The 9,507-nt window shown below is 53.4% G+C and overlaps 1 protein-coding gene across 2 annotated transcripts in view; it reads left to right on the forward strand.

Moving 5' to 3' along the window:
- The first annotated feature begins 9,337 nt into the window (after nt 1–9,337).
- Nucleotides 9,338–9,507, forward strand: part of sff (BRSK family serine/threonine-protein kinase sugar-free frosting) — a 13,790-nt gene continuing 13,620 nt past the window's right edge. For both annotated transcript variants that reach the window (XM_011153721.3, XM_025305741.1), the window contains exon 1: nt 9,338–9,507. This exon is cut by the window's right edge and continues 356 nt beyond it. The gene's annotated coding sequence lies outside the window, so the exon portion shown is untranslated.

The raw sequence follows: 9,507 nt of genomic DNA on the forward strand, positions 1-9,507 counted from the left end.
GCCGTGAGACGCACGATATCGACATGATAGCGCAATTCGTTCACCGCGGGCAGGACAATATCGCGCGTGTCCCTAACGAATAACCGAATGCGAAATCCTCCTACAGTTCTCTCTCTCTCTCTCTCTCTCTCTCTCTTTCCCTCTCTCTCTTCCCGCTCGCCTGCGAGTTCGCTCCGGCACGGCGGCAGCTCGGCTTGAAAGAAGCCCAAGAGGGTAGCAGGCAGCGTAAGAAGGGGTGCGGCGCACCCCTTGCAACGGCCGAGTCTTACCGCGTTAATTGCAAGTACTTCCCTCGGGGTACCGCAGAACGTGTGTATACTACATACGCTCGTCTACGTCGGCACCGGAGGGTACGCGGAGATGACTCGCACAACACCCCATTTCCCTTTCAGTGTTCTCTCTCTCTCTCTCTCTCGCCCCGCATGCGCGCGCGCGCGCGAGTCCTTTCATATACATCGCCTCGTCGCTGGTTAAAATATTAGGATTTCCCTGAGGTCTCGTAGAGCGCGCAGAGAGTGAGGGAGAGAGAGAGAGAGAGAGAGAGAGAGAGAGAGAGAGAGAGAGAGAGAGAGAGAGAGAGAGAGAGAGAGAGAGAGAGAACGGACCTTCGCGAACGCTGCGCCACATCCCCGCGCGGCCTTCCTCCTCGTGGAGAAGCATCCGGCGCGGCGCCCGCAGGTCCGAATCAAAGCCACCCCTATTCACGTGCTCGGTTTCGCGTGCATGCACGGGCTCTCGCGTGGGCAGACACGCGCGTGTGCACGCGGTGCGCGTGCGAGGGTGCCTCTGGTGTATACAGAGCTCTATGTCGCGGCGTACCCCCGCGGCCGGGAGCGAGAAGCTCTACTCCGAGGAGGACTCACGAGAGTTTCACGAGGCCGCGGAGACACAACGAGATCGTAATTGCTCGTATCTGCTGTACGGGTACACGAGAGTATGTTCTGGAGGACTTTCGCGATGCTTCCGCGTGAAACGTTCACCTGGACCGGGCTTGTGTCTTTCACAGCCCGTCGCTTCGGCTCTCGCCCGTCCCGCGCTCTGAACTTCTTCCTGCGAAGTTCCACTTCGCAAAAGTGGAGCCCGAAGTCGGGTAATTTCTCACTCACGCTCATCGTCCAGAGAATACGTTCGCTCCGAGTTGAAAAGTGAATCCGATGTATTATCCGCGCGAGTGAATATTTCACACCGTTCGTGCTTTCGAGGGAAATCACTCGAAACGGTTGAAGTTGTCGATTCGCGTGCGGATGAAAAGTCCACTTTACGTTTCAACCAAACATTCACTTCCTCGCGACGATTATTTTAATTCCCGTTATCGCTCTGAGCCGATATTCACTCGTTTCCAGCGAGAGAGAGAGAGAGAGAGAGAGAGAGAGAGAGAGAGAGAGAGAGAGAGAGAGAGAGAGGAAGAGGGAGATTCCACCGCAAGAAATTTCCAGGATAATCTCCTCCGACCAGTACATTATTACAGATTTCAAGCAGGTTTCGAGCTGAACAAATGAAACGGCCCACCGACGGATTACGCCCGGTCGGGTTAACACACGCGCGCGGACAGCGTCCGCTCGTTAATTATTTCCGCAGCTCGTCTGGCGGATGGTCGTGGTAGTGTCGAACTTCGTACTTTAGGCCACGATGATATTATTATGTCCCATGGGCGCGGGCGCGGCGACGGCAGTAGCATCCCTCGTGATTTACCACACTCCGGAGTCCGTATGCGCAGAGTACACGCTTAATAGAGATCGCATTTAACGGCTGCATAAATCAAACCGCGATGCGCGTCGCGGACGCGTGTCGCGTTTTTAACGACGTGTGTTTAAATATCGGTTACTTGCTGACGTACGCGGCCTGACGTATTTCGTCGATTAACCCTTTGCTGCATAGCAGTCCTCCCACAGTGCCACCTATCATCCAAGCTTGTTTCTCCAAGAGTTTAAATCTTTCACATATTTCTTTAGCATATTTGATATTGTTGGACCACTAAAATGTTCCTTTAACTGATACGTCAAAAATTTTAGAGTCATTTCAAATAAATAATTTGTTATTAATAAGCATATGCTGAACAAATCTGTCGTTTTTAGAGAATAAATTGGTTTACATGAAATTTTAAATAATAACGTATGCTTCAAAATCATTATCTGTGGGTTTTTCGGGTGGCTAAATATAAATCCGATATGAAAAATATAAAATTCAAACTGGCGGACCTAATATGGCGGATGGAGTTTCCAACTGAAAACTTGTTATTCTGGGATTTGGGGAGTTTCCGCCATTTTGAATTTCATATTTTTCACACCGCATTTGTATTCAGCGACCCTAAAAATCCCCGAGAGTAACAAGTTTCACAAAATTATATTTATTAGAAAAAAACGTGCAACAAAGGGTTAAGCCGCGCATCGTTGAAATCACGTCGGTCGACTGGCTTTCTTGGGCGAAACGGACAATCGACGGCGAACAAAGCAGCTCGAGAAAAAAGATGCCGATCAAGGAGAAATCTTTGCGCTATTGAATATTCTGTCGTTTTTCTGCCGCCTCGTTCATTATAATGGCTCTTCCCCCAGAAATTCAATTGCGGTTTGATTTAAATTAAATCCGGAAATTTAATTTCTCGCTATTTATCAAACAGATTTCGACAGATATTTCCCCGCATAACGCCGGCGGAAAGAAAGCGTGTGCTCTTGGAGGCACAGCCGACTTTTCCAAATTTAATCGCGCCGCACTCGTTTTTATTTAAATAACGGCCAGACGAGAGAGACGAGCGCGACGAATTTCATCAAGTTCGCTCAAACGGAGGGCCGGCGATCGCTCTCGCTCGGCGGGTGTTTGATAAATCGAAAAATTCAAACTGCATGCAAAGCGAAGTTACAAAGAGATTCTTACGTAGACGTCGCACGACAAACTGCCGTCGAGGAAGGCGGTTATTTTTGCTATGAGGAGAAAACTTTCGAAAACGAGGGACAAGAGTCGACGGACAAGCGGCAGCTTCGTGAAAAGAGTTCGAGGGAAAGCGGCGGCGGCGGCAGCGGCGGCGGCGGTGAAAGTGGGAAGACGGGGAGGACTAAAGAGACGGGGAATTCGTAAGGGTGCGTCAAGTATCCGCCGTTGCCTGGGCGTGTGTTAACACTTCACACCTCCCTTTTTAGGTATTACCATCCCCCCCGCGCGCGCACGCGCATGCAGGAATATCGCACGAGTGATTCCGCACGCGTTCCGCGGCTCGTGAAGAAGGAAACCGAGCAGGCAGCCGAGCAGCGCGATATATTATGTATTTTCTAAGAGCGTATCAGCGTTTATCTCAACGGCGCCCGGCAGTCTTGCATCACGCAACAATGCGGGCGCGGTCTTTTCCCGCTGCTTTCCGCCGACAATCGCGATGCACCACGGCCGAGCGATTTATCACGCGCCGCTTTGCACGCGCCTGTGTGTGCCTGCGCGTGTGAGAACGCAGCCACCTTGCAAAAGGACACGAACGAAGGAGAGGCATTAAACGCACAAGCACGATACGGCGTGCGACGAGCGTCTCTCTCTCTCTCTCTCTCTCTTTCTCTCTCTCTCTCTCTCTCTCTCACTCTCTCTCTCTCTCTCTCTCTCTCTCTCTCTCTCTCAGCGTCTCGAAAATTTTATCAGTGCGTTTCGTGTTTCGGGGCTGATCGTCATCCTTCGGAAACGCCGCGCACGCCGCCGTGTCCGGATTTAATCCGGCGGGTTGACAGTGCGGATAAACCGTGTCTGTGCCGCAAGATATTCATCTCCCGACATCTCCGCTTGGATATATCCCCGCTGTCGCGCTGCCGCTGAAATTGTCAGGTTACCCCCGGCCGAATAATATCCCCGACGCGAGTCCTCCGCAGTCACGCGCTTATTCCGAACGTATGCGTGTACACGCACGCGTCTCGCGTCTCAGGGAAATGAACTTTCAGCCCACTCTAGGGGATGCTGCGAGCCGCCTCGAGGAATAGCCACGAAGGGCAACGGGCGAGACTAAGCGGTGCGTTCGTCCGTAATTGACGGTAACTCAGCCGACTTCTCGCGCGTATTTATGGCGATTATCTGGCGCTGCGCTGCAGAGGACAGCAAAGGGACGACGATGGCAGGCTAATTAATCGTTCGTACTTGAGCTGTCACTACCTGAAGCCCCAGCGTCGGCCTTCAAATTTGTACCCGGGATTGTACCTGCGCCGCTAATCCTAATCGCTGAACAACAATCGTCTATCCCGCTCGTGAGGGCACGGGAGACTCATCGATCGTCGCGAGATTGCGAGAGGAAAGCGTCCAGGATGATCTCGTCCGCCGAGGTGTATCGCGTTTGATCGTTGATGAAGAAAGAATAAAAGAGGATACGGAGCCGCAAGGGAACGTTTCGCGTGGATCAGCGATTGTATTATTGGGGGTGCCGGAAAGTCTTTTCGTATTTTGAAGTCTTCATATTCCGTGATTATAGTACGGATTCTTAATTTTAATCCAGAATTAATTTAAATCCCAGATTAGTTAACAACATTTCTTTATTGTGTATATATCACCGGATACCAGGAAGTCTTTTCGTTTTTCCGTATTTTTCATTTGGTTCAAACGCTGCCATTTTCCAAGAGTAAGTTCGATCTTAATGAAACTTAATATACACAATAAAGAAATGTTATTAACTAACCTAAGTGGAGTTGAAATTAATTCTGGATTAAAATTAAGAATCCGTACTATATAACCACGGAAACTGAAGGCTTCAAAATACGAGAAGACACTTTCCGGCACCCCTAATAATTTATATGCAACTGATCTTCCGTGTTTCCCGCGCGCGCGCGATGCGTATTTACCGTTGGCGCTTTATTATTCCGTCTGGAAGCAGGCGAAACGACCGTCGTCGCTTTTAGCCGGCGATCTTAAAAGAACCGTGTGTGTCGTCGGCGAATGCGGAACGCGCGGATTTTTCTTCACGTTCCGCTCGACTTCTTTGCATTCCATTGCCGGCGGCACGCGTCGCCGGTCGCGGGCTTGCCTCGCGAATCTCGCGATTCTCGCGCATATTTACTCGCGTGACGACAGCCCGATGCGGAAGAAGAAATAAAAGAGAGAGAGTGAGAGAGAGAGAGAGAGGATGAGAGAGGGAAAAGGGAAAATAGACGTGGTCGAATCATCGATCGGGTTCGAAAAATGGCTTGTTAGTCGAGTTGAACCACCTCGTAAGAAACCATCCCTAGGAGTTTCCCGGTGTCAGACGCTTCCTGTGTTCCTTTCTGCCTCTATATATCTATCGATCCTCGGCCTGCACCCTCCGCTTTGTGCCACCGACTGTTATTCCTCTCTCGCTCTCGCTCTCATCCTTTCTCCCGTACCCTCCACCGGCCGCGACCTCTCTCTCCTTCGTCGTGCCGTCACTTTCTCTCTTGCTCACTCAGCGCCGATGTACGGGGTGGTTCTCGCTCAACTTGCTCCTTACTTCTCCCTCGTTGACTCCGATTATTGCACGTAAAACGTATAACGCAATAAAGATCATCGAATCTAGCACGATTTTGCCGAGGCGCACGACGTGAAAAACACGCGACGCGTCTATTGATAAAACCGACGACGACGACGATGACGACGAGGGTGACGAGGGTGATAATTTCATCGCGAGGTAACAACAGAACGAGGCACTACGGTTTGCGTTAAAGTTGCGTTAAACTGGAACGACTCGATTTCGCGCGAGTGTCAAACGCAACGCACGACAGATGCTCGAGATGAGTGGATCACCGTGTATATCTCGTATTCGTAACTCTCTGCATCTCTTTCCCTCTCTCTCTCTCTCTCTCTCTCTCTTTCTCCACCTTCCTCCATCTCTCTATACAGCTCTACGTCGTCGTGGTAGCTCACGCTATGGTGCGGGTAATTTTCCTTGCATATTTATACGCGCGCCTCATCGAGAAAAGTGCCTCCCCGTTAAACACTTCTTCTCTTTCTCCGAAAGTATTAACCGCGTTTAATAGATTCGTGCCACGGACCCTTCCCACCGCACGCGAACCCTTCCCGGATGATTCGTTTGCATGATCAAGATGGAGTTATCTCCGGTCATATGAGAGGTGATTTACCCCTAATCGCCTCTACCTAATACCCTTCTAATACTCCTCGCAGCTGCGTTCCCCGTGTCCCCGTAACGGAAGAGTGCCTTATGAAAATTAATATACGCTATAATAGCCAGAAAGAGAGGGAAAGAGAGAGAGAGAGAGAGAGAGAGAGAGAGAGAGAGAGAGAGAGACAGAGAGAGAGAGAGAGACAGAGAGAGAGAGTAAGCGAGATTAATAAATGAATGTAACATATCGACATACAAAAGGTACGCGTGGAATCGTCGTCCAATTCCCATTGGAAAATGCGAATGGAAAGTTGGGCCCCGGGCTCCTCCGTTAATAACGAAATCGATAAATAATTAATCGACGTAGTAATGACCCCGGCAGTCTGGCTTAACCCTGTTTGATTCTACCGTAAATAATACACAACGTCTGTGCCGGACTCGGAACGAACTTTTGATCCTATTAGCCGAGAAAAGACCCGCGGACGTCATCGTACTTCGTCATCATACTTCGCTTTTAATGTTATATTAAACAAGTTCGAGCACTTACACACGCGCGGCGGCTCCGGGCGATGTAACGTCATTACGCGAGATCTACGTGCGCATTCGGTCGGGCCGGAGGCATCCCTCAAAGTAGATCTCCAACTTTTGCCCGACCTCCTTACTAACGAGACTAACGACCGAACGATCTTTCATCCGTCTGTAATCAATGCGACAACCGTCCGACGTCGATTACGCGGTTCTACGCTCGATCGACAAACTGCTCTCTAATCACGCTTTCCGTAACGTCTACGTGAGGAGAGAGAGAAGCAGTAGTTCAGCCCCGCGACTGAGTCGACGACCGGTCGTCTCTCCCTTAGTCAGTCAGCTAAAGCGCCGACATAGTCGGCCGAGTCGCAAGCGAAGACAGCGGAATGCGGCGAGCATTCCATTTCTGTCGGCGACGCGGAAATCGCGTTTTATCATTCGCAGCGGACGGAAACGGCGTCCCTTTGCGGGACGCGACAATGTTAGCCGGCTGTTATTATCGCTCGCGCCGCCCGGCCGACGCGAAGTGTGGAGACCGTTTCTGCGGCTCCAACACCAGCGAGTTTGTTATCAGGCTCAATTAAGCGCACGCGCCGTGAATGAAAGAAAAAAACGAGATTGGCCTGGCGCGATTACGCGTCGTTTTTAATCACACACGGCAACGTTTGGCGGTCGTCCAGAAATACAATGGAATTGCTCCTCCCTCTCTTTCTCCTCTTCCCTCCTACGGAGGAAGCTAAAGCGGAAACGACGGATCGCTGTCGCGTGTCCACCGAATGAAAATTAACGCCAATGAAGACAGGGGGAAAGGGACCACTCCTCTCGGGCTCGTCCGCATAACGGAGAAGCCACTGAGCCACGAAAGCCCGGACACGAACCGCCCCGCCGACGGTCGCCTTTATACCGACCGCGCCGGCCACCCCCGCGCGCGGGGGCGCGTATCGCCGCGCGTCCACGCTACCGCCCCGAAGATAGCAGACGCGGCTCTTTCCGCCACGTTTTCCAGAGCCGGGTCTGACACCCTCCTCGTACGTACGCCGCTTCTCGGTGCACGCGAGAGGGCGGAAGGGGTTCGCTCGTAGCGGGCGTGGGGTTGCGCGCGCAGCAACCCCTCTTTCTCTCTCTTTCTCTCGGTGTCCGGCACGTAATCGAACTGGGAGCGCCGTGATCGTCGTCGTCGTCGTCGTTATCGTCGTCGTCGTCGTCGTCATCGCCGTCGTCGTCGTCGTCGCCGTCGTCGCCGTTGTCGCCGTCGTCGCCGTCGTCGTCATCGTCGCCGTCGTCGTCAGTTTCATAAGACGGTCCGCTAAAATCCCTCGTTGAACCCGGAGTACGCGGTCGCGCGAGCAAGTCCAAGCGATCACTCGGTGCTCGCCGTTAAGTCGCCGCGACGAAGGAGGCATTCAGCAGCGCGATCAACCCCCTCGTGAATAAGCGCACAACCCGATCTCGTGCGAGAGAGAAGCGAGCCCCAAGAGCTCGACGACTCGCAACCCCGCGCGATCGCGCTGCTCACTTCTGGATTATAGCGGCACATTGAGCGGTGCGTGAGTGAGTGTGCGTGCGTGCGTGCGTGAATACGACGGAACAGAGCGACTGAACGTGGCTTCCTCGACCACGTCCAAGGTCGTCGCACGTTCAGCATGCGGTGAGATCCGGGTGACACAAGATCCAAGGAAGCCGCGGAGCAGAGGACTGTTGACGCTTACTGAGAGATCGCTGCTGCGTGCGCGACCTGAGAAGGGTGGATACCTCCAACGAGGGTTGAATGAGGCTGATTCGGTGAGGGCTAGCGGACGCGGACGGAGCGAGGTTCTCGGCGAAGCGGGACGGTCGCTTTCGGGAGTGTGCCGATTTCTCGAGAGTCGTCGTCGGGGTTGATCCGTGGCGTCCTGACGCAAGCTGCCGTGGTGTCTCCTCGAATCACAATGGCGCCCAAGCCCGTGCTCGTCCTGGAATCGTCGGCCACGATCGACGTCTGATGCAGGCGTCGTCGTCGTCGTCGTCCTCGCGGATCGACGTGTCCGTCGAGTTCACGTCGTCGTGCACGATGCCACGCGAGTTCAAATGAGCGGACCGCCATCCGCTGCAGGTGCTGGTACTGCTGGCGGCGGTCGCCGTCGTCGCCGTCGTCGTCGTCGTCGTCGCTCCTCGGAGGACCTCCGGCAAGCCGGACGCTGCGCGATCGAGCGAGCAACATGACAAGGATCCGCAAGAGGCACCCGCCGAGGATCAAGGAACGCTCGTGGCAGTGACAGTGCGTGCTGCTGGGCCAGTGATAGATGCGTATACAAGTGCGTGGTGTCCGTCGATCCCCTCCCTCAGTCCCCCGCACCTTCGGGAGAGACGGTCTCTCTCTCGTCGGCCGATGTCACCTGCCGCTGGCTACAGCGGTCTCCGGGGTCTTAGCGATGGATGCACGCTCGTACGCACGATCCACGATCGCTCGTCTCGATCAATCCGTGCGGAAGGCTACGTCGGTGATTGTCCGCTGAAAAAGAACCCGCGCGCTCCAGAGTCCAGAGTCGATCGTGAGCGGCGATTTGCGAGCGGCACACGTGATGTTCGCCGACGTTGAATCGACGATTGAGACGATGCACAGGCGTATCATCGCGTCGATCGTCTCCGAATTGTCGCCCGAATGAAAATAAGAGGGTGCATGACGACCAGTGAAAGTCGCGGATAAAACGCGTCCCTTTCTGAGCTTTCTGTCTCTCTCTCTCTCTCTCTCTCTCTCTCTCTCTCTCTCTCTCTCTCTCTCTCTCTCTCTCTCCCTCTCTCTCTCTCTCTCTCTCTCTCTCTCCCTCTCTCTCCTGTCTCCTGCTCACGAAGCCGCTTCACATTTCGTCGGCCGTAAATCTCGTACACCTCGGCAGCTCTCGAGCTGCCGAGGCCACACCGTGGCGAGCCGCGGTGCCACAGGATGCCGCGTAGGGACGTGGTGGATCACC

The sequence above is a fragment of the Harpegnathos saltator genome, unplaced genomic scaffold, assembly GCF_003227715.2.
Source record: "Harpegnathos saltator strain DR-91 unplaced genomic scaffold, Hsal_v8.6 scaffold71, whole genome shotgun sequence".
Taxonomy (NCBI): Eukaryota; Metazoa; Arthropoda; class Insecta; order Hymenoptera; family Formicidae; genus Harpegnathos; species Harpegnathos saltator.